Below are 25,952 nucleotides of genomic sequence, written 5' to 3' on the forward strand. Positions count from 1 at the left end.
CACGTGCCACAACTACTGAAGCCTGCGCGCCTAGAGCCTGTGCTCCGCAACAAGAGAAACCACTGCAACGAGAGGCCTGCACACCGCAATGAGAGGCCTGCCCACCGCAACGAAGAGTAGCCACCACTCGTTGAAACTAGAGAAAGCCGGCACACAGCAACGAAGACCCAACGCAGCCAATAATTAATTAATTTTTTTAAAAAGTGGGTTCGAGTCCCAGCCTGTGGGTTCAAGTCTCAATCTGGGTTTTGTCTGGGTTTGATTCCCATCCGAGTTGTGTGGTTTCAAAAGAAAGCCAAACTCTTATGACTGTGTGCTAAGCACCCATGGACCTCTCCTGCATGGTACCTGTCATCATTGTAATTGAACATTTCTTTGTATGATTCTTGGAATAATGCCTGTCTTCCCCTCTAGGATGTGAACTCCACGAGGGCAGAGGTTACACCTTGTTCACAGATTTCTCCTTAGAGTTCAGTTCAGCATCAGGCTCAAAAATACTTGTTGAACAAATGAGTGATGAGAGCTGTAGTAACTATTTGTGCAGAGGCATGTCTCACGAAGCTCACAGAGATTGTGGAGGAAGAATTGGCAGGACTGGGATACTGGTTGGATGGGGAGGGAGGAGGGAAGGAGCAAGGCAGAGGAAGGCAAAGGCATGAACTCGAGCATTATGGAAAACCTTATGCTTTCAGTAGGACCAGAGTTTGAATCCCAGCCTTGCTACTTGCTGGGCCATCCTGGGACAGTAACTTCATTTTTCCGAGCTTTAAAACAAAACTCTTAGCTGTCTGTGCCAGTGCTTCCCAAACTATCTGCGGTGAAGAATCAGATTGTCTTTTCCAGACTGTCATGGACATTCTTTTGGTCTATGCTCTGATCACACATTTGGGTGTTGTAACAGCATTGAATTTCTGTCAATATTTCTAGACACCTACTCTCACTGTCTGTCTGCTCATCTCATATCAGATCAAGAACAAATGGTTCTCAGATCAGCACTGGTCTACAGACCACAGTTTGAGTAGCACTGGTCTATACTTGCTGTCTCCAATTGCCCTCACCCCCAATTCCCTCTCTCACCTTTTAAAATAATTTATTTAGAAATCATTTCAAAATTACGAGAAGTACAAAGAATTGCATATCCCCTTAATCAAAATTCCCCAGGTGTCAACAGTTTACCACATTGCTCCACTTCTACACACACACATACGCATACCATTTTTTTTTTCCGAATTGTTTGAGAGCAGGTTGAAGAAATCACCTCTAAATATCCTAGTGTATGTATCCTCAAACACAAGAACACTCTCTTATGGACCCTCATAACAACCATCTAAAGGCGGATGTCAATGCTAATTCAGTATCATTGTCCAATCCACAGACCACTTTCTGATTTTGTCAGTGGTCCCAACAATGTCTCATTTTCTTTTCTGGTCTAAGACCCCACATAGAATCATCCATTCCATTTAGTTGTTGTGATGGTGAATTTCATGTGTCAGCTTGACTGGGCTAAGGGAGGCACAGATAGCTGGTAAAACTTTATCTCCCAGGTGTGTCTGTGAGGGTGTTTCTGGAAGAGATTAGTATTTGAATCAGTAGACGAAGTAAGTAAGATCACCCTCCTGTGGGCCTCATCCAATCCACTGAGGGCCCAAACAGAACAAAAAGGTGGAGGAAGTGTGAATTTGCTCCCTCTGCCTCAGCTACGACATCCATCTTCTCCTCTTGGACATGAGCGCTCTTGGTTCTCAGGCCTTCAGACTCAAATTGGGATTTACATCATTGGCTCCCCTGATTCTCAGTTGTTGGGCCTGGACTAGAACTACACCACCAGCTTTCCTGGACCTCTAGTTTGCTTGCAAATGACAGATTTGGAACTTCTCAGTCTCCATAATCATGTAAGCCAATCCTTCATAATAAATCTCTATCTATCTATCTGTCTATCTATTCTGTTGGTCTGCTTCTCTGGAGACCCCTGACTAACATGGTCATCATGTCTCTTAAGTCTCCTTCAATCTGGAGCAGTCCCTCAGTCCTTTCCTAACTCCCATGACCTCTGGAAGAGGAACAGGCTTTTAGCTTCCACTATGACATCCACCTGACCAGCCACCACCATGAAGGCTGCCAAATGGAGATCCTCTATTTCCATCATTTCTTCTACACTGATGAGTTATCATTCTACCATAAGGGAGAGTTTTCCCTTCTAATCTTATTTGTTTATTTGTTTTGTTTGCTGGGTTTGGGTTTGTTTGACTATTTACTTATTTGTTTGTATCAGTATGGACTCATGGATTCCTATTTTATTTGATGGATTGTCATTTGTTACCATTTGTTATTCATTTTGAGGCTCAAGTTGCCCCAGTTGCCAATGGGAGGCCCTTCAAATTGGATCCTGTGTTTCTTTAGTGTAAGATGGTATTTAAAAAACAAAATGGGGGATTTTCCTGGTGGCGCAGTGGTTGGGAATCCGCCTGCCAATACAGGGGGCGCGGAGTCGAGCTCTGATCCGGGAAGATCCCATATGCTGGGGAGCAACTAAACCCACATGCCACAACTACCGAGCCTGCGCTCTGGAGCTTGCCAGCCACAACTAGAGAAAGCCCACGCACAGCAACAAAGACCCAACGCAGCCAAAAATAAATTAAATAAATAAAAAAAATTTTTAATGGGGAATTCCCTGGCAGTCCAGTGGTTAGGTCTCTGCGCTTTCACTGCCGAGGGCCCGGGTTCCATCCCTGGTCAAGGAAATAAGATCCCGTAAGCCGTGGGGTGCAGCCAAACAAACAAACAAACAGGTAAACAAAAAAACCAAAATGCTGAGTGTCATTGCTTACAGGCCCTCTCAACAGAGCTAGGAAGTATTATGCCACATACACACACACACTGCACGTAGCTATACGTGAATACCTATATCCACATCTATAACTACCTGTAACCATCAGTTCTTGTCAACACCTCCAATTCCAGCCTCATACCTCAAGTTTCTTTCGAGCTTGGGGCACCTCGTTCCCATCATCCTCAATATATTTACTTGTTTGCTCAGTCCCCCCATATGTAAACCATGCCCCGACCATGCCAACCCTGTCCTTGGCCCTGCTGCCTCTTTGGTCCCACTGTCATCTTACAGCCCCTGGCAATGCTGTCCCCTCCAAGAGAAGGGAAGGAAAGAGAAGGGGGGGGGGAAAGGAGAGGGAGGGAGAGGAGAGAAAGAAGAGGAAGAATCTTCCATTCTCTCTTGAGCTGCTCCAAACAAGCTAAATCTCCCATTATTCCTCCAAAACTGCTTTGGTCAAAGTCACCAATGACCCCCAGACTGCTAAATCCAATGGTTAAGGCTCAGTTCTCATCTTCCTTGCTCCGAAAGTCACGATAGATACAACTGATTATGATCTCCTTCTGGAAACACTTTCTTCACTTGGCTTTGCCTGGTTTTCCTTCCACATCACCAGCTGCTACTTCTTTGTACCTTTTGCCAGCCCCTCCTCAAATCCCCATCTATTCAGTGTGGGGACCCCAGGGCTCAGGCTTTGGTCCTCTTCTTTCTTCATCTACCTTCACTGCCTTGGTGATCTCATCCAGTCTCATGACTTTAAATATCATCTATGCCCTGATGTCTCCCAAGTCATATCTCTATGCAGAACCTCTCTTCCAGACCTTTATAGCTATATTCATTTCCTGGGGCTGTCATAACAAATTACCACCAACTCGTTATTCTCCTACAGTTCTGGAGGCTAGAAGTCCAGGATCAAAGTGTTAGCAGGGTCAGTTCCTTCTGGGGGCTCTGAAGGAGAATATGTTTCCTACCTCGCTCCTAGCTTCTGCTGGTGGCCAGCACCTTGGCATGCCTTGGCTTCTGATGTATCACTCTGACCTCTGCCTCCGTCTTTACATGGTTTTCTCCCTATGTGTCTTCATATCATCTTCACTCTATGTGTTTCTCTGTATCCAAATTTCACTCTCCTTATAACACACCAGTCATCGAATTAAGGGCCTGCTCCAATCTCGTATGACCTCATCTTAACTTGATGACACCTGCAAAGACCCTATTTCCAAATAATGTCATATACACAGGTTCCAGGTTAACATGAATTTGGGGGAGGGGGACACTATTCAACCCTGTACAATACACCACTCAACATCTCTCTATGGGATGCCTCAATACATTTCAAACTTAAGATGTCCAACCTGAACCCCAATCTTCCCTTTCTGCCCCCAAACCTGCTTCTTTCTCAGCCTTCTCCATCTCAGTGAGTGGCTACTTTGTCCTTTCAGTCATGCTGGCCAAAACCCGCTGAGTCACCTTTGATTCCTCTTTCTTTCATCGCCCACATTTAATCCAACAGGAAACCCTGCTTGCTCTACCTGTGACATGTGCCTGGAATCTGACCCCTTCTTCACCACCTGCCCCACTACCACCCTGGTCCAAGACTCCATCATCTCGCACCTGGATCATCTGTAACAACCTCTTTATCAGGCTCCCAGCTTTCACCATTACTCCCTTTGGTCCACGCTCCCCACACTAGTCAGAGTGATCCAAGTGAAACACAAGTCAGACCATGTCACCCTTCTGTATGATACTCTCCCATGTTAGGTTGCCAGGTAAAATATGGGCTGCCCAGTTAAATCTGAACTCCAGGTAAATGGCAAGTAACTTTTACTGTAAGTATGTCCCATGCGCTATATGGGACAAACTTACACTAAAAAAATAGCTGTTCATTACCTGAAATTCACATTTAACTGGGCATCCTGTATTTTTATTTGGTAAATTAAACAGTCATATTCCCATGGCTCCCATATCATTCAGAGCAATACCCAGAGTCCTTACACTGGCCTCCAGGGCCCTGCATGTTCTGGTCCCGCCCCTCACTTCCCATCTTTCTACTTTCTTGGTTTCTCACCCTGCTGCAGCCACACTGGCCTCTTTACCAAACCTGAGAGACACCAACCTTACCCTCACCTCAGGATCTTTGCCAGGTACGCACTTCCTCTGAATATTCACACGGCTTGCTCTTCGTTTCCCTCAAATCTTTGCTCAAATGCCGCTCAATAGGGCCTTTTCTGACTACTCAGTTTATTCAGCCTTTCCTGCTTTATTTTCCCCCATAGCCCTTGTCATCAGCTGATATATTTTACTTATATTTCTCTTGTTTATTATCTATCCCCTTGATTAGAATGGCAGCACCATGAGGGCAGAGGCGTTTGTCTGTCTTGCTCATGGCTCTATATACAGAGCCTAGAACAGGACCTGGCCCACTGGGGAGCTCAATAAATATTTGTTCAATGAATGGCTCTCAGTTTCTTCATCTGTAAAATGGAAGTACCTCCCTAAGTCATGGAGTTATTATGACAATCAGATGAGTTAATAAAAGTAAAGTGGTGCTTAATAAATGCTCCCCCTGCCCCCCACCGCCATCTAGGTTCCCTGCCAACTCAGAGATTCCATAAAAGGTCTCTAAAGCGTTCTGTCTACCGTGAGTTGGCTACCCTTAGAGTCGTTGCTGTCCTCCTAGTGGCAACTGATGGAATTACAGGCATCGTGCCCTGGAAGGACTAACCTGTGATTAGGGACCAAGCCCAGCAAATCCCCTTGTTAGGTTAGCAAACATGCTCAGAACTCCTGATCAAGGATCCCGGGAACAGAGCAGCCACCAAGTGTCTCAGAGACAGTTGCATCTCTTCCCCAGGCCCACATCTACCTGCTGCAGGCTCCCACTTTCCCCAGCACCTGCCCCTGCTCTTTCCTGGGTCTGGTTTTTAACTCCGTCTCGCCATCTGCCTTTACCTTCATTATCCTCTGCCTGCCATGGAAGGGTTAGTTAAGTGTTGGAGCGATGTCATTTACAGCCTCCTGTTGCTAAGCAACGGACCCAGGTGAGCCCTTGATCTTCTTTCTTAGCCACTGCAATGTAGCTGGTGGAGTGACGGGGGCCCCGGCTGAAGTATTTCATCACCTGGGACAAGCTGATGGCCTGATGGCCCTGTCCCTCTTGGGCCCTGGACAGGACTGATCCAGGCCTCTGAGCCCCACTGCCCTCAGCCTCCCCTAATTAACCAGCACTGCGCAGGGACTCCCGGGTGTCCAGCCCCAGGGTACATATTCCCGGCAGAAATGAACCAGATCTGGCGCAGCCTTTGAGAGTCTCTCTGTCTCAGTGCACAGAGATTCCCAAGGAGGTCACTACAATCTGGGGTGAGTCAGATTCACTCTGCCTGCCAAGAATGCTCCAGAGAAGATGACTCTTTGAGTCTCAAATGAACAGGAGTTGGCCTGGGACAGCTGGGCAAAAAGGGCTTTCCAGGGGAGGGCACAAGCTATGCAAATGCCTAGAAACAGGAAAAGCCCTGGCTCCTTTGGGCACCAGCTCATGCCCCAGACTGGTGGCAACAGAGGGAGGGTCTGCACTCAGCCTCAACACTTGCTCTGTGTGACTTCAGCCTTATCCCTACTCCTCTCTGAACCTCGATTTACATCCTTCAGGATACAAGGGGTGGGGATTAGATGAAATCAGTGTTTTGCAAAGTACTATGTGCATGCTGCTCGGGGTATACACTAGGTTTAGGGGTGTTTCAGAATAACACCTTTTTACTTGAATAGTTTTGAACTTACTTTAAAGATATACAACCAGTACATCAAACAACTGATGTGACATAATGTCTTTAAATATATTTATTTAAGTTTTTTAAAGCAAGTTATTTTAAAGAAAAATATTAACTAATAACACAGGTGGTACCTAAAGGGTGATCTGGGAATGTCCAAGATTTCGGAAACACTAAAGCAGTCTTTCTAGGCTCTTTCCAGCCTGCCGTCCATGCAAGGACTAATACCAAATGCTCTTGGGCACTCTTAAACCACAGCCCCAGGGGCACGCCAGGTGAGATTATCACCTTCATTTCACAGATGGGTCACTTAGGCCCAGGGAGCTTACTAAGCAAGTCTGTAGCTAGGAAAGCTGGGCTCTGACATCACTCATGGGTCTCTCCCAGCTCCCATCCCCAGCATATGTGTAAACTGTGAATTTTCCCTGAAAGCATCCAGGAGCCCATCTGCAAAGTCAGACGTGCTGGAGACAGCCCACCATGAGACTTTGGGCCAGTTGTTTCCCCCCTCCATACCTTGGTTTTGCCATCTGTACTACAGGAGTGTGCCCAGTGAGATTGGGTGAGGGTCAAGGTCTCTTCCAGCTACGAGTTCTTGGAGTCAGAGTTTCTGAGAGCCCCTGAATGTTCAGGAAACTAGGGAAGGGTGTTGAGGGAAGGAGGCAGCTGCCGCATCTCAGGCCTCCTTACTGTGCAAATGGCTCTGAACTGCAAAGGGCCCAGAAACGCTTCCCAGCATCGCCTTGGGCAAGACTCCTCCATTGCTCTGAGGCATCTGGCTTGCTTGATCCTGATCTCTGGGGTCCTCTGAGGACACCCTTCCCTCCCTGCTGCCAGATGTGGGTGCCTGCCTGATAGGGTGACCAGCCATTCAGTTTGCCTGGGATGGAGGAGTTCCTGGATTGTGAGACTTTACGTTGTAAAATCAGGATGGTCCCAGACAAAGGGGATGAGTTATGTCCCCGCTGCCTCTGCCAGGCCTTGTGCTGAGAGCTTTACTCTCATCTCCTCCTGGTGTCCTCGATACAGCCCAGAAGGTAGGGCTCCTTGTTGCTGTTATTGTCTCATTTTCCAGATGAAAAGAACAGAGGATCGGGCTTCCCTGGTGGCACAGTGGTTGAGAGTCCGCCTGCCGATGCAGGGGACACGGGTTCGTGCCCCGGTCCGGCTGGGCCCGTGAGCCATGGCCGCTGAGCCTGCGCGTCCAGAGCCTGTGCTCCGCAACAGGAGAGGCCACAGCAGTGAGAGGCCCGCGTACCGCAACGAAGAGTGGCCCCTGCTCGCGGCAACTAGAGAAAGCCCGCACACAGCAAGGAAGACCCAACACAGCCAAAACTAATAAATAAATAAATAAAAATAATAAATAAATAAATAAAGTTATATTTTAAAAAAACTCAAAGAGAAACAGAGTCAACATGAAGAGAAATATACAGAGAGGGAGGGAAGAAGAAAGGGAGAGGAAAAGGGGAAGAGGGGGAGAGGGAGAGAAAGAGACAGAGAGAAACGAAGAGAAGAAATGAGCGAGCATTTGCAGCTGACCTTATTCGGTTTCTGGATCTAGCCATGCCTGAAGGCCACTTGGGCATCCTAGTGATGAAGCCAATAAAGTCCCTCTTTTACTTAAGCCAGCTTGAGATGTGCTTCTCTGATTTACAACCCAAAGATCCCTAAGTAATGTATACCGGTTCCTTTATCCTTCCATTCAGGGATCTGGGGATATGTGTATTAAGTAATTAATTCATTCATCCATTCAACAAACATTTATTAGCACCCACTATGTAAGAAGTACTGTGCAAGGGGCACAGTGTGGATACAGTGATAAACAAGATACATGGGAGGCCTCAAAGGACTCACAATCCAGTTGGGAAGGGAGATAGGAAAATAAATTAGTGCAATGAAGTGTGATGGAAGTCGCAGAGAGACTGCGTGCCAGAGAGAGAGAGGTGAGGCACCGTAGGGGAGGTGGGGTGCCCAAAGAAGCAGACTAAGAGACAGAAACAATGACTGGCCCCCGGGACATGATGTAAAATGGTTGGGAGGGGGGTGGGGAGGTGTAAAGGAGTGAGAGAGGCACAGGGAAGAAGAGGGATCTGAGTGCACATGGATTAGTGCCTCCTCTGTTACTTAGTCCCCGGTGGACCTGGGGGTTTCCAAGGTGAGTTAGACAGGATCCTTCCCAGAGTGGCAGGGGAGCCAGAAGCCCAGAAACAAGAGCACGGGGATAGTATAGAGGCTGGGACTAGAGGTCTGTCCACTGAGATACTGAGGGGGTGGCCAATTCTGAGGGAGGGGATGTCAGACAAATTTTCTTATAAAAATCTATCTAAGTTGGGTCTTTGAAATGAAGGTGAGGTGATCAGGGATGGAGAGTGTATTCCAGGTAGGGTTTTAGGGGTAAGGGTGGGCTAAGGCATGCGGCTGTGAACAGAGTAGCCCCAGGCAGACAGACTGAGTGCAAATCCCAGTCTGAGGCTGCTTCATGTGGGTTTTCCTCAAAGCAGATCCTGAGACAAGAATTTACACGCAAGCGATGTATCTGGGAGGTGACCCCACAACAGTGAGGGGCGTGAGACCGAGAACGGAAGGGAAGGAAGCCAGTGCAGGGAGTGTTCATGAGTGGGCGGCTGCTGTGGGCAACTGGACCCCAGTCCTGCTGGGGACCCTCGAGAGCGTGTGCAGAACAGGCTGCAGAACTGTCTCTGGTGGATGGAGCAAGGAAGCTGGAATCCTGCCCTCCCTGAAGTAGGGCTGTCCCAGAGGTTTTAACTCCCTGCACGTCCTGCCTGCCCCTGCGTCCACTGCTCGCCAACTGTGTGAACTTAGCCTCTCTGTGCCTTGGTTTTCTGATCTGTAAAATGGGGCTGATAATGGTACCTCCTGCACAGGAATCATGTGGATGTAAAATGCTTAGCACAGGGCCTTGGAAGTGGCTCAGACAACAGTCACCATTATCATCTTTAGGGAACCGTGAATGGTTCGCAGGGCTGGAATAGAAGGTGGAGGACAGGAAGAAATGAGTCAGGAGGAGGAAGCAGGGATGGAACAGGACTTGTCAAGGGCCTTGATTATCAGCACAGATGTCAAAGTCTGAACCAGAGCTAATGAGGGGAAGGGGCAGGACTTGGAGGCGGACAGGGCAGAAGGAGTTCAGGAAGGCTCACTGAACATGACCTGGGCCGGGCGTTCATTCACGTTCATTCACAAAGAATGGCTCCACGACTTCTCTGTACAAAGCACTCTCCTGGAAGGTGAGTCCTGGCCTGCAACGATCTCTGAGTTTCTCTTGAGCAGAAATAATAAGCTGGGTAAAAGCCATCAGAACGGCCATCAGAACAGGACAAATGAGCGGAGGGACCTTGGGGGAGGGAAGCGTCACTTCTGGGAGCAGAGGTCAGGAGATGCTTCTTGCAGGGAGAGGGGGTGGTAAATAGGACATGGGCCTTATGGGAAGGACAGAGCTATGGACAGGTGAAGTGAGCAAAGGCCTAGCCTAAGTAAGGGCAGAGAGGTGGGAATTTACAAGCAGCGCGGAAGGAGGGGCACGTGGGTCAGTGTGACTGTACCTCTGACATGCAGACCTCACTGGGTAATCAATCCTCTTTGGAATCAGAGTTCCTTTGTCACGTCCAATTCGGGACTATATCTGACTTTAAGAGTGTGATAGCACATGGTGTTGGTGAGGCTGTGAGGGAAACAGCCCCTCTCCCCTCCAAATGCCAGCAGTGGACACTGTACAAACCCTATAGGGGTAGGGGGGTTGGTTTCCCAGAAGAGCTCTTTTAACAGCACAGAAGGGATCTAGACATCACCTTCCTAGATCCAGGCACTATACTCCTAGTAATGCAGCCAAGGATGGCACTCATGTCCACATAAGCATGAGGTCTTTTTCACACGTTTCTAGTTGACCGAGGTGTAAACAGAAACTGCTCTAGGTATTTCAAGCAAAGAAGAAATTAAAGGCATGAAATTTATAACAAAGGTGCTGGGATGGGGGAGCAGAGGAAAAAAAGGTCACCCGAAGCTGCTACCACTTGGAGTTGAGTAGCCACAGGTGCTGCCACTGTCACCAGGCAGAAGCCACCACCATGGTCACTACTGAAACTATTGGCACTGCTGGAGCCCATGTTTGCCAGTGGTCGACTGAAGTTGTCTGTTGCTGCCACTGCTACGTTTCATCTCCTGCTAGGACCTCCCATTAACAGAACCTACTAGCCCCAGCTGACGAAATCATCTGAGAAATGTAGTTTGCAGGCTTCTAGCCCTGGCAATAACAAGAGAGTAGAGAGGCGTGAGGTGGGACTGAGGGCCAACAGCAAATAATTTGCCCACAGACCTCTTCAGCCATCAAAGCTAATAACATAAGAACCCCTCTGATAACCTCAAACAGAAGTGGATGGATTTACGTCAGTTAGAGCACCAAGGTGGGAGCCAGACAAATCTTTGATATGGGGGAGTCCTTAGGACCAGCATTTTCTGAAGTTTAAGGAGCAGCAAAACTCTTTTCCCAGCTGTGGCAGCTGCATGTATCCCAGAGAGCGGCTCTAGTTGAGGTCGAGAGGGGACGTGTCACCCACACATCCAGTCCCCTCTCCGCAGCTGGCCCCCTCCTCACCATAGTCCTCCTGCCAAGCCCCTCAAGGGACTTCACATAACCACCTGACTCTGAGGAAATGACTTGTGTCCAGGTCTAAATTTATAAAGATGACTGAGGGACGACATGCCACTGAAAGAAGAATTCATTACTTACAATTCCCGGGAGCAGGGAGCATGCCACACCAGGGGTCCCCAACCCCTGGGCCACAGAGGGTACCGGTCTGTGATCTGTTAGGAAGCCGGCCGCACAGCAGGAGGTGAGCGGCGGGTGAGCAAGTGAAGCTCCCCAGCGCTCCCCAGCGCTCGCATTACCGCCTGAAACATCTCACCCCACCGCATCCCCTGCCCCCGTCCGTGGAAAAATTGTCTTCCACGAAACTGGTCCCTGGTGCCAAAAAGGCTGGGGGTTGCTGTACCACACCACACGGGGCTACACGAGGAAGGGCCAGGTTTGGTCAGGAAGCGGGAGCAAGGGGAAGACAGAAGCCACAGCCTTTACTGGCACTTCTGCAGGAAGGGCAGGTGGCCAGAGTCGACAGCTTATGACTGGTTACTTTGAATAATTCCAGTGGGCTTTGGGGCATAGGGGCTGTCCCTAGTTGTCTGGTACTTGGCCCTGGGTGGATTTAGGGCAGGGGAAATACTGGCTTGTTGTGTGAGGGTTAGCTAAAGGAGGTAGTTCAGAGTATGGGCTCTGGATCCCAGAGAAGCTGGAAACAACTTTGGCCATAGTTTGGCCCTGTGACTAATGGATGCCAAAAAGACAAATTCAGAATCTCAGAAAACAGATTTAGAAGAAAAACCCAGTAGAAAACCTCTGATCTTGTCTTGTTTTCACACATACACCCATTTTACAGATGGGAAAGGGTAAAGGACCTCCCCAAAGTTTCACACTGAGTTTGATTTGAGACGAGGACTTGGGCCACCCGTTGTCTCTCAGTCCATGCCCTCTCCCTGACTCCTTCAGGCTGGTAAGTGTTGGGGCGTAACTGCAAGGCTAGATAAATATTTCCCCGTACATGGCTTGCCCTTCCTTCTCCATGCCAGCTGTCTGCACTGAGCCTCCAGCCCTGTCAGCTTTTCTGCCCCTCCCCAAACTAGCTGAGTCCCGCTGGGTAGCAGATGAGAAATCACCCCTGCAATGTTGGGTTCTGTATCAACATGGCTCCATCTCTGGGACATCTGAGTCCAAACAAGCAAGTTGCAGGGACATGCACAATACTGGACCACTGTTCATCAGGCCTCTCCTGGAGAGGTGGTCTTTCCTTGACCCCTTCACACACATGCACAAACGCGCGCACACACCCACACACACACCCCACTCCCACCGTGTTCTCATCCCTCAGACCTCAGTTGTAACTTCCCTTCCACAGAGAGGCCCCCCTTGACCACCCCATTAGGAATGCTGTCCTGCAGAATATGTCTCTCCCAGCACCTCTGTTTGTAATAATAAATACTGGTTGGTTGGTTTGTCTCCCCACTGACGTTTAGCTTCCAGAGGATGGGACCGTGTCTGTCTGATTTCACCTTCATCTCCTGTGCCTGAAACACGTCAGGCGCTCAATAAATGTGTTGAGTGAATGAGGGAATGAATGAATGAGTTGAGTAGATGAATGAGATCGGGGCTCGAAGAGGAGAAAGCATTCAGCACTGGCCGCCAGCTGCTCCAAGAGGCAAGGATAGATTCTGGGCTATTTCCCCTGCTCCCTCCCTCCCCAGGAGCTCGGGCACCAGGAAGGGGATTCAACCTGGGTTGGGGGGGCTCCCCTGTCCCCCACTACCCCCCACCCCGCCTGCAGTGTCCCATCCCGTCGGAATCAGAGGGCCCCCTCAGCGTCCCCCCTCCACCAGGAAAGGAGGGGGGGGTCGCTCGCCCCCCCCCACTCCCGCCCCGGCTCCACACCCGGCGCTGCAGAGGGAGGGAGAGCGCGTATCCCCCGCGCCCACCGATGCAGCAATTTGCAGCCCGACCTCAATTAGCCCGGAGCCTAAGCTCGCCAATTACCGCGTCAATCACTGCGCCGGAGGCAGCGGAGGGAAGAAAAGGAGGGGGAAGAGCGAGGGAGAGGGCCAGGCTGGAGCAGCCCGCTTGCCCTGGACTGGCTGAAACCGGTCCGGGCTCCCAGGGAAGAAGCTGCAGAGACCCCTTCCCCTCTGAGCCCACCTCAGAGCTCGGGTGACCTCTCTCATCACTATTTTGGGCTCCCCCAGATGGAGACTGCAGGGCCTCCTCCTACCAATCCCACCCACCTCCCCACGCCCCACTCCGCTCGGCCTCTGCCAGCCTCAGTTTCCCCATCCACTAGATTGTAAGCTTCGTGAAAGGGAGCCAGTATCTTGCCTGTCTTGCACACCCCAGACACTCGATGGCAAATAAATAGTGACAGAAATAAAAGAGCAAATCTGTTATATGGAAATCAAAATACTACCACAGAAGACAGTTGTGAGCAAAAAGCAAGATGTCTAGAAAATTATGGAGAATTGGTACACGGTGAATGCTTGAGAAATGCTGTTATCATCCATTTAGTCAACAATATCTGAAGGCACCACCTTTGTACCAGGCTCTATGATTCCATTCCAACAAAGTTCAAGAACGAGCAAACTGCGTCTTTGGTACTAGAAGTCAGAAATGTGGTTACCTGGTTAGCCGACCTCAAGGGAGGCTTCTGGAGTCGTGGAAACATTATCGCAATCTAGGTGGTGGTATACATATGTAAAAGTCATTGAGCTGTACACTTCACGACCTGTATATTTTACTGGGTGTATGTTAGACCTCAATAAAAAATTTTAAATAGCAAAGTAACGTATTGCACTTCCCTGGCGGTCCAGTGGTTAAGACTCTGCACTTCCACTACAGGGGGAACGGGTTCAATCCCTGGTCTGGGAACTAAGATCCCACAGGCGGCGCAGCCAAAAAAGAAAAAAAGAAAGAAAGAAAAGTAACATATTCATATCTCTGGGCACCTTACAGCTCTACAATTCCCCTTCACTTAGCCCACTATCCCACACGAATTTTATATGGAAAATAAGAAGTATTTTCTTCATCGAGATTCTGAAACACAACTTAAAACAATATAAGTTAAACATTGGGCTTCCCTGGTGGCGCAGTGGTTGAGAGTCCGCCTGCCGATGCAGGGGACACGGGTTCGTGCCCCGGTCCGGGAAGATCCCACGTGCCGTGGAGCGGCTGGGCCCGTGAGCCATGGCCACTGAGCCTGCGCGTCCGGAGCCTGTGCTCCGCAACGGGAGAGGCCACAACAGTGAGAGGCCCGCGTACCGCAAAAAACAAACAAACAAACAAAAAAAAAAAACATTAAAATAAGTAAAGACAAGATCATGGGGACCCCAACCATCTCCTTTCACTGCCTCTGGAAAGCCTTTCTTCCCTGCTGAGCCCTCCAGGTATTCTCACCACCCCTGGGGTACTTTCTCAGAATAAGATGTGAATCAGAATCTGGTAGATTCAACAGAACTGCATCCTCTTAGAACAAAGAACAGTCTGGCATTTGGAATAGAAAAGCCTTGCTTTCCCAGCAACTTTGCAAAAGTGATTTCCAGTATTAATGGGTGGAAACTTCACCTGGATTGACCCCCTTTTCACAGGACTAATTATAGATTTATTAATATTTATGGACCTTTGTCACAGCCAATAGCTCTTGTTTGAGGACATTAAGCCTTATCTCACTACCTCCAGGAAGGGGCATTTGAAGCCAGCTCTAATTGGGTGACCCACAATCAAGATAGAAGGGAAAAGATGACAATAGCTCACCTGTTGCCATATATTAAAATACCATCTGCCCAGCTTAATGATTATCTTTAGAATTAATAATATTGCTAGCCCAGGTTTGGGCCCTAATAGCAGGAAATTGTATTAAATACTTTGCTAAGAGCAATCAGCTTTTTGATAAGGCTAATGGCCATGCCCCTGGCTGTTTCTCATCTCTGAGCTGTCTGTTTTCCTTCCCCAGCAGAAGGCCACTTTGTTCATATCACTTGTCATCTAATGTCAGCATCACCTGGTGCTGTCTCCTGATGGGGCTCCCACTGCCTCTCTCACCCTCATCCAATCCATCTTAGGTGCTTCAGTGAGATTTATCTTTGGAAGACGCAGCTCTGGCCCTGTCATACCCCTACTCTACAATCTTTAGTGGCTCCCCATTGCCTACTGTATGAACTGCATGAACGGGCATCTAGCCCTCCACCATCCAGCCCCAACTGCTCCATGCTTTGTTCCCCTTAAGGACCCAAATCTTTAGACACACTAGACAATCACTTCTCTGTTCCCAGGGCACACGCCTGATTTCTGTGTTATTCAGAGAAGTAACATGGGTTTGGGATTTGGACGACCTAGACTCAGATCCCAGTGCTACCACTTTCTAGTCTGATCTTGTGCAAAATGCTCAACTACTTCGAGCTTCAATTGCCACATCAGCAAAATAGAGATAAAATGTTGTCTACCTCATATGGCTTGTTATAAGGATTGCATGTGACCAAGTAGGCCAAGTGCTTAGCCCAGGGTCTGGTATACCTCCAGAACAGGGGTGCAATTAATGCTTGCACCCAGCCTTTTTCTAATTCTGCAACTTTACATCCCTCTACCTGGAGTGCAGAGGAGTGTGGGGTTTCAGAGCTCAAGTAATTGAGAATTCAAATTCAGGCTTGAGTGATCTTGGCAGGTATCTTAATCTCTCTAAGCCTCAGTTCCTTCATCCATGAAATGGGTACAATAGTCCTAACTAATTACCACTATTATGAGCTTTACATAACATAATGCAGGTAAAACACAATACTATTGGCACATAGTAACTGCTTGATAAACATTAATTACATTGTTGTTGCATTTGCAGTCATCCAAGCACCAGTCCGGTCAAAGTCCTTCTCCTCCAGGAAGCCCTCCCACGCCTCACCTTTTTCTGACTCTCTCTTGTAATGTTTTGTACTTTCCCCGGGTCATTTGGATGCCTCCATCTTTCCCTTCTGCCATCTCCCAAGTGGACTGAGCGCTCAGGGACTAAATCATGTCCAGCTCTGCACTCTCTCCCAAGACCTTTGGTACCTGGCATGAAGTTTGGCACAGAGCAGGCACTCGAATGTTGACTCAGTAAGGACAATAATTATAGCTAATAAGTACTGAGCGCTCACTATGTGTCAGGCACTGTGATGGGTACTTTAGAGCAATGAATTCTTACAGCCATTAATTTTTAACATTCATAGCAATTAACAAGTAGTTCACTCCTATAGCAACTAATAGCGATTCATTCTTGCAACCAACCTCCATTTGTTTGTCTCCTATTAGTATCTCCAGTTTATTGGACTGGAAACTGAGGTGTAGAGAGGTCATACATACAGTTAGGAAGTGAAGGACTGAAGGGTCAAGTGCAGTCTGAGGGCTGCCTGGAGTCCTTGCCCACCAACAATAGGGAGCTAGAGTTGGCACTATCTCCCTAACTTTTCTCGGACAACCCTCGTAGGCAGAACTGTGGTTTTCTTTCCCCAAGGTAGATACCAGTGCTTGCTATGTGCCCATCTCTATGTGGGGGCCCTCCCCAGCATCATCTCCTTATACTGAGTACTGTTATCTTCATGTTATAATGGTGGCAACCAAGGCTCAGAGAGGTGAAGCCACTTACCTAAGGTCACACAGCTGATAAATGGAGGAGATGGGATTTGAACCCAGGCCCAGGGGGCTCCAGCCTACTTCATGATTGGTGGGCTCAATTAGAAGCATGAGGTTTTCCCTCCAGTTTTTGCTGGACTACAGCCCTGTCCTGACCTCTATGCCTCTTTCCTGGGACCCTGACATCATGCTCTGTGGTCTGCAGCCCCTACTCTTGAGAGGCAGGAGGGCTCTGAGTCCCTCTCTATGCCCTCTATGCTTTCTCCTCCCCACCAGCTGGTGGTATCATGTTAACACCAACAGAGTTGCCTTCCTGGGGTTCAGATGCTGCCTTGCCTCTGGCCCTTGTTCTTTTGGACTAAGGGCACCTGAGCCCACCTGGTCTCCCTCCTCGAGCCTCAAACATTGGGATTGGGAGTCAGAGGCACGTGTCCACCTTGTCCTTCCTGGCAACTAATATGTATAATGGCAGAGAAATGAGCAAAGAGCTGGGGTAGGGGGTGGGGGTCTGGGGAGGAAGCATCGGCCTGGGTGAAGCAGGACAGGCTGTCTGAAAAAGAAGATTGTGAGCTGGCCCTGGAAAGGGTGAATTCACCAGGCAGAAGAGGGAAGCCAAAGCCTTGGAGGTAGATGGAGAGGGAAACACAGGGAGGCATAACATTAACGCTGTCTTCCAAAAAGAGCAGGAGTGGAGACCATGGATGGCAGAGGCCAGAGTCAAAGCTGGTGAGGTCAGTCCTTTGGTGGTGGAGTGGGAGGGGGTCTGTGATTCCAGAAGATGTATAGGAACTGAAACTCACCCTTCCATGTGGAGGGGTCAAGGAACAGTGAAGAGCACCCAGACCCCAAGAATAGCTGCCCCGTATCACCTTTCCACTCCCTCCCAGCAGCTGTCACCAGGACAGTGATTAGGTGCTGCCGACAGGTGCCAGGCAGACTGCTGGCTATCGCCAGCGAGGCCCCTGACAGCCACTCCAGCAGTCTCTCCCATCAGAGAGAACACACATCTGAGACTAGCCTGATGAGGCTGTCTCTAGACAGGCGGCTGCAGAGGGAGAGAGAGGTGGGATACGGTCTGCTATTACAGGGCACACCCTGGCCAGCTCCCCACTGCCACCCGACAAGAGGCTCTTAATCACCAGAGAGCCTCTGGGGGCCTTTCTCAGGCTCCTTTGACCTCGCCGGTACATGCCTGTGCACAAACATGCCCTTAAACAGGTCTGAGAGTCCATCTATGCACCATATGACAAATATCTACATGTGCGTGGACACTGACGTGCAGAGTCTGCAGTGGCTGCATCTGCAGTGGAGTATAAGCATGCACAAACATGAGTACGTACATGTACACATTCTGTTCTCGAACAGAAAAGCTGCCATAGGTGCACACATACACACATTCATGCCTGGATTCCTACACACTCAATGAACACGAACATGTGTGCACCACATTCACACATGTACACTCAGAGTCTAAATCTGGGTTCTTTCCAAAAAAAGACTCTAAGACAGAGATTTGGATGTAAGTAGTTGATTTGGGATTGCAGGAAGCATAGTGCGGAAGACAGGAGACAAGGAAGATGTGTTAATGAATGATTTGCCAACGGAGGTCCCTGGGGCTCAGTCCTGCTGAGTTGGACACACTCTGGAGCACACTTTGGAATTGTGCATGGAAGTTGGAGTGTTTCTCTGAAATTCCTGTCCCTCATTGGCTGAGTGTTTCCCCTGGGCATTAACTCTCTTGCATTTCTAAGCTGAGTACACGCCTTTAGATGGAGACACAGAAAGCCATAAGCGTAAGCGAGAGCTGTCCACGGGAGACCTACAAGGTAGGCCAGGAATATGAGTAGGGCACTGAAAGTGTCCACTACACACAAGGTACACGACAACACATATGCGCTCAAAAACAAGTAAAAAGGCGGAGGGATAAAAGTACATAAAAAGCTATACTACCGGGCTTCCCTGGTGGCGCAGTGGTTGAGAGTCCGCCTGCCGATGCAGGGGACGCGGGTTCGTGCCCCTGTCCCGGAAGATCCCACGTGCCGCGGAGCGGCTGGGCCCGCGAGCCATGGCCGCGGAGCCTGTGTGTCCGGAGCCTGTGCTCCGCAACGGGAGAGGCCACAGCAGTGAGAGGCCCGCGTACAGCAAAAAAAAAAAAAAACAAAAAGCTATACTACCTGCATTTGTTCTAAGAGGCACATTTTAAACATGCTAACACCCCTGCAACTGGCATATGCCTTACAATTAAAATAAGCAGTGATTTTTTTTCTCAGCAGTGAAAGCGCGGAGTCCTAACCACTGGACCGCCAGGGAATTCCCTGATTTTTTTTATCTTTTTTTTTTTTTAGTATGTAAAATAATGGTACATATTACCATTGATAGAGTCTTAGATTTAATGAAATATGATATCCACATATGTGCTGCCATGTGCCTAGACTATCTCTGGAAGAATACACAAGAAACCAGGGAAACAGCATGGGAAGGATACTAAATTTTATTTTATAACAGCTGTACTGAGATATGATTCACTTGCCTTAAAATTCATCCTTTAAAAGTATACATCCAGTGTTTGTAGTGTATTCACAAAGTTGTGCAACCATCACTACTGTTTAATTCTAGAACATTTTCATCACCCCCAAAAGAAACCTCATACAAATTAGCAGCCACTCTCCATTCCCTCCTGCTCCCAATCCCAGGTTACCATTCATCTACTTTTTGTCTCCATGAATTTGCCATTCTAGATATTTTGTATAAATAGAATAATACAATATGTGACCTTTTGTGTCTGGCTTCTTACATTTAGCGTAATGTTTTTAAGGTTCATCCATGTCATAATATCTATCAGCACTTCACTGCTTTTCCTGACAATAATATTCCATTGTATGGATATATCACATTTTGTTTAACCATTCATCAGTTGATGGATATTTGTGTTGTTTCCACCTTTTGCAGTTATGGATAATGTCGTTATAAACATGCATGAACAAGTTTTGGTGTGAATATACATTTTTATTTGTCTTGGATATCCACCTAAGAGTGGAATTGCTGGGCCATATGGTAACTTCGTGTTTAACCTTTTAAGAAACTGCCAAACTGTTTCCAAAGAGGCTGCTCCCTTTTACATTCCAAATGACAGTGTATGAATGTTCCAATTTCTCCAAATCCTTGCCAACATCTGTTATTGGCCTTTTTTTGTTGCTGTTGTTGTTGTTATTCCCATCCTAATGTGTATAAAGTGATATCTCACTTATTTCCTCTCTAGTTTTTATTATTTACTTCCTTCTGCTTGCTTTGGGTTTAGTTTTTTCTTCTTTTTCTAGTTTCTTACGGTGGAAGTTTAGGTTATTGATTTGAGAGCTATCTTCTTTTCCAATATCAGTGTTTACAGCTATAAATTTCCTTCTTAGCAAGGCGTTAGATGCATTCCATAAGTCCATAAGTTTTGTTGTGTTTTCATTTTCATTCATCTCAGAATATTTTCTAACTTTCTTTGTGATTTCTTCTTTGACCCATTCATTATTTAGTAGTGTTGTTCAATTTCTACATTTGTGATTTCTTAAATTTCTTCCACTGTTAATTTTTAACTTCATTCCACGTGTTCAGAAAACATACTTTGTATGATTTAAATCCTTTAAAATGTATTGAGACTTATCTTGTGACCTAACATATCGTCTATCCTGTAGAATGTTCCATGTGCACTTGAGAAGAATGCTGTTGTTGAGGGGGAGTATTCTACAGATGTCTGTTAGGTCAAGTTAGTTTACAGTATTTTTCCAGTCTTTTATTTCCTTGTTGATCTTCTGCATAGTTGTTCTATCCATTATTGAAAGTAGAGTACTGATGTCTCCATCTAATATTGAACTATTCCTGCCTTCAGTTCTATCAGTTTTTGCTTCATATATTAAGGGGCTCTACTGTTATGTGCATGTGTGTTTATAATTATATGTTCCTGATGGATTGAACCTTTAATCATTTTTAAATGACCTTCTTTGTCTCTAGCAACAATATTTGTCTTAAAGTCTATTTCTTCTAATATTAGGGTAGCCTCCCCAGCTCTCATTTGGTTCCCCTTTGCATGTTATATATTTTTTCATCTTTTTACTGATAGAGTCTGTGTCTGCCATTTTGCTTTGTTTTCTGTATGTCTTATGTCTCTTTGTTCCTCTATTCCTCCATTCCTCCAATACTCCCTTCTTTTGTGTTAAATAGATAATTTCTAGTATATCATTTTGATTCTCTTGTCATTTCTTTTATTATATTTTTGAGTTATTTTCTTAGTGGTTTCCCTGGTGATTATAATTAACATCTTAACTTAAAATAATCTAGTTTGGATCAATACCAGCTTAGTTTCCATAGTATACAAAAACTTTGTTCCAATATAGCTCCATTCCCTGCCTCCTTCTTTGTACTACTGTTGTCACACAAATTATATCTTTATACATTATAAGCTCATCAACATAGTTTTATAATTATTGCTTTATGCAGTTGTCTTTTAAATCAGGTAGGAGAAGAAAAAAGTTACAAACAAAATTACGTTTACACTGTCCTATATTTGCCTATATACTTACCTTTGCTCTTTATTTCTACACTCTTTGTTTCTTCACGCAGACTTGAATTACTATCTAGTGTCCTTTCATTTCAGCCTAAAGGACTCGCTTTAATAATTCTTATAAAACAGGTCAGCTAGTGACACATTCTTTAATTAACAAAAAAATCTGGAAATATTCTCCCTTCCTTTTTGAAGGGTAGTTTTGCTGGATAGAGAATTCTGGAAGTCAGTTCCCCTCTCCAGGGTTTGTTGTTGTTGTCTCTGTTTGCTGTAGTCACTGCTGCTGTTTGTTTGCTTAGTGACATTCCTCTACTACTTCTGTAAAGCCTGTATTCTTTGTCATGTGTGGTCATTGATGTCTCTGCTCAGTTAATTTAGTGGTCAGCTAATAATTGGACATTTAAGGCTTTCTTAAATGCTGTGAACCAATAAGTCTCACAGTCTTTGCCATGGGGTTGTGTGTATGTGTTGGGGAATTTAAAACTCTGTCTTCACTTGCTGCTTACACAGAGCCTCAGGTCAGCCACAGGTAAAAGACTATGGCCTTCTCACATCTTTCCTAGGCATGCACATGCACATGGACTTCTAGATTCCCAGGAATATGTTAAAAATTGTCAAAGTCCCTCACTCATTCCCTCAATTTTCTTTTAATATTTTTGGTTAGTCTTTTCTTAGCTCTAACTGAGGTAATGCTGCCTCAGACAGCTGTGACGTTAAACAATTGCCTCTGATTGTTGTCACAAAAGCCCCTGGAGGTAGAAATTCTGCATAGAGAGGGCTCTAATTCAGGACAAATAAAGAAATAAAGCTTTTGAGCAAGCTGCCAGACAGGTCAAATAATGACAGTTTTCTGGGAATGGAACTTTTGGGGTCCTCCAAACCTGCTCCGTCCTCTCTAGTGGCTGCTAGGCTGCTGGATTACACAGTTCTATGGTTGCAAGGCTGTTGGTTTTCAAGGCTACTATGGAGCTGGGGAGAGGGGATGGGATTAAAGCAAATTAAACCATCATAAAACTCACTGTTCTTACCAAGATTCAGCCATTTTTCTTGTTGTATGTCTTTAGTTAATTTCCAACATTCAAAACAGATGTATTTGAGAGTTTTTCCAGTGTTCTCATTGCTTTTATGGAGGATTAGATTTTTGGAAGTCTTTCCTCCACCATTCCAGAAGTCAGCCACTAGGACACTGACTTTTCCTATGTATCTTTTGCACTGTATGAGGTTTTTACCACATTCAGGTATTAGCCAATCAAAAAATTAATATATATAAAAGCAAAAAATGGTATTTACACCCATGTACATGTGCACACACATTAATGCAGACACCCATATGTGTAAGCATATTAATCTGTCTGTGACACATATTTGTTCATCCACATGGGGGAGTGAGAGGGTCAGTTTTGTGCTTCAGAAAGATCTCCCCAACTCTTGGTTCAATGTGGAGCATGGAGAGGATGAGATGGGAGGCAGAGAAGCCAGGAAGAGGCTGGGAGTCATCCGGCAACAGTGATGATGTGGCCTGGACTTGGTCCAGGGGGAGCTACACATGTCCACAGCTAATGACCCCTGGGCACCCCATGTGTACACAGGCCCAGGCATATACATATGTAGGTACATGGTCCATGTATTCAGGCACACTTGCATCCTGGAACATGTTGCTGAAGTTAAAGAGGAGCTGGAGGACTGGACTGTAAGCCATAAGGGGACTTGGTGAGAAGAAGAGTATTCTAGAGGGGAGGGTATGAGGGAGGTATGGTATTCCAGGCCTGATACTCAGGGCCCACCAGCCTCCCCTCTGTCAGGCTGGACCTGTACACCACATTCTGCTCTGGAACATCCCTTTCCAGCTATGCAGACCCCAACCTGGTTTTCCCAGCAACCCATCTCTGGGGCACAGCTTTAACAGTCTCTGGGGGTCCCTCCTTGGTCCCCCTGATGTGTTATCAACTCCTCCTATATCACCCTAGGTCACCTCTCTTCCTTGTGAGCAATTTTTACAGATGAGGGTTATGTTTGTTTCTTGACCCCATCCACCCCCAGAGTTCATCTCATCTTCAGTTCCAGGCCACTCCACTGCAGGGAGCACATAGACAGAGGCTGGATGCTAGCTGAGTGAGACCCCGGGTGTTACAGACACACTAGATCATCTCGAATCCCTGCTGACACCAAAGATTACAGGTCTCCTAAGCCCAGGATACTGCAATTCTGGATTTTTAAAAACACAATTTCTAGGGCTTCCCTGGTGGCGCAGTGGTTGGGAGTCCGCCTGCCGATGCAGGGGACACGGGTTCGTGCCCCGGTCCGGGAGGATCCCACATGCCGCGGAGCGGCTGGGCCCGTGAGCCATGGCCGCTGAGCCTGCGCGTCCGGAGCCTGTGCTCCGCAACGGGAGAGGCCACAACAGTGAGAGGCCCGCCTACCGCAAAAAAAAAAAAAAAAAACCACACACACACAATTTCTTCGGACTTCCCTGGTGGTGCAGTGGTTAAGAATCCGCCTGCCAATTCAGGGGACACAGGTTTGATCCCTTGTCCGGGAAGATCCCACATGCCGTGGAGCAGCTAAGCTCGTAGGCCACAACTACTGAGCCCGCACGCCACAACTACTGAAGCCCACACATTCTAGGGCCCGCATGTTGCAACTACCTAGCCCGTGTGCTGCAACTACAGAAGCCTGCGCACCTAGAGCCCGTGCTCCACAACAAGAGAAGCCACCGCAATAAGAAGCCCGTGCACTGCAACAAAGAGTAGCCCCCGCTCGCCGCAACTAGAGAAAGCCCATGCGCAGCAACGAAGACCCAACACAGCCAAAAAACAAAACAAAACAAATTTCTTTTTATTATGAATTATTTCAAATATCTAAAGAATAATATAATGAAGATCAATGTACTCACTACCCAGTTTTTTTTTTAACATCTTTGTTGGAGTATAATTGTTTTACAACATTGTGTTAGTTTCTGCTGTATAACAAAGTGAATCAGCTATATGTATACATATATCCCCATATCCCCTCCCTCTTGCGTCTCCCTCCCACCCTTCCTATCCCACCCCTCTAGGTGGTCACAAAGCACCGAGCTGATCTCCCTGTGCTATGCGGCTGCTTCCCACTAGCTATCTATTTTACATTTGGAAGTGTATATATGTCCATGCCTCTCTCTCACTTCATCCCAGCTTACCCTTCCCCCTCCCCGTGTCCTCAAGTCCATTCTCTACATCTCCGTCTTTATTCCTATCCTGCCCCTAGGTTCTTCAGAACCTTTTTTCTTTTCTTCTTTTTTTTAGATTCCATATATATGTGTTAGCATACGGTATTTGTTTTTCTCTTTCTGACTTACTTCACTCTGTATGACAGACTCTAGGTCCATCCACCTCACTACAAATAACTCAATTTTGTTTCTTTTTATGGCTGAGTAATATTCCATTGTATATATGTGTCACATCTTCTTTATCCATTCATCTGTCTATGGTCACTTAGGTTGCTTCCATGTCCTGGCTATTGTAAATAGAGCTGCAATGAACATTGTGCTACATGACCCTTTTTGAATTATGGTTTTCTTAGGGTATATGCCCAGTAGTGGGATTGATGGGCTGTAAGGTAGTTCTATTTTTAGTTTTTTAAGGAACCTCTATACTGTTCTCCATAGTGGCTGTACCAATTCACATTCCCACCAACAGTGCAGGAGGGTTCCCTTTTCTCCACACCCTGTCCAGCATTTATTGTTTCTAGATTTTTTGATGATGGCCATTCTGACTGGTGTGAGGTGATACCTCATTGTACTTTTGATTTGCATTTCTCTAATAATTAGTGATGTTGAGCATCCCTTCATGTGTTTGTTGGCAATCTGTGTATCTTCTTTGGAGAAATGTCTATTTAGGTCTTCTGCCCATTTTTGGATTGGGTTGTTTGGTTTTTTGATATCGAGCTGCATGAGCTACTTGTATATTTTGGAGATTAATCCTTTGTCAGTTGCTTCATTTGCAAATATTTTCTCCCATTCTGAGGGGTGTCTTTTCATCTTGTTTATGGTTTCCCTTGCTGTGCAAAAGCTTTTAAGTTTCATTAGGTCCCATTTGTTTATTTTTGTCTTTATTTCCATTTCTCTAGGAGGTGGGTCCAAAAGGATCTTGCTGTGATTTATGTCCTAGAGTATTCTGCTCCACTACCCAGTTTTAACTTATATCAGAATGACTTGCTTCAGTTCTTACCTCTTATTTTTTCAAACTAATTTTGTCAGCATATGAATGCCTTCACCCACTCTCAGGTTGATGAGTATTTGGATTTGTTTCCAGGTGTTTTGCTATTGTGGGCAGTATGATTATGAGCATTCTTGTCATGTTTCCTGTTGTGTACGTGCAAGAGTTTCTCTTGGGTATATACCTAGAAGTGGAATTGCTGAAAATTTAGCTTCATGAGATACCGCTAAACTGTTTTTCCAAAGTAGTTGTATCAATTTGCACTCCACCAGCAGTGTCTGAGAAGTCTTGGGGGTCCACATACTCTGGTATCCTCACACATGGAATGCTATCCAGCCGTCAAAATGAATGAACAATAGCAACAAGCAACAATAAATATGAACCTTAGCAATACAGTAGTAAGTGAAAGAGG

The sequence above is a fragment of the Mesoplodon bidens genome, assembly GCF_964165515.1.
Source record: "Mesoplodon bidens genome assembly, chromosome: 15".
In the NCBI taxonomy this organism is placed as follows: domain Eukaryota; kingdom Metazoa; phylum Chordata; class Mammalia; order Artiodactyla; family Ziphiidae; genus Mesoplodon; species Mesoplodon bidens.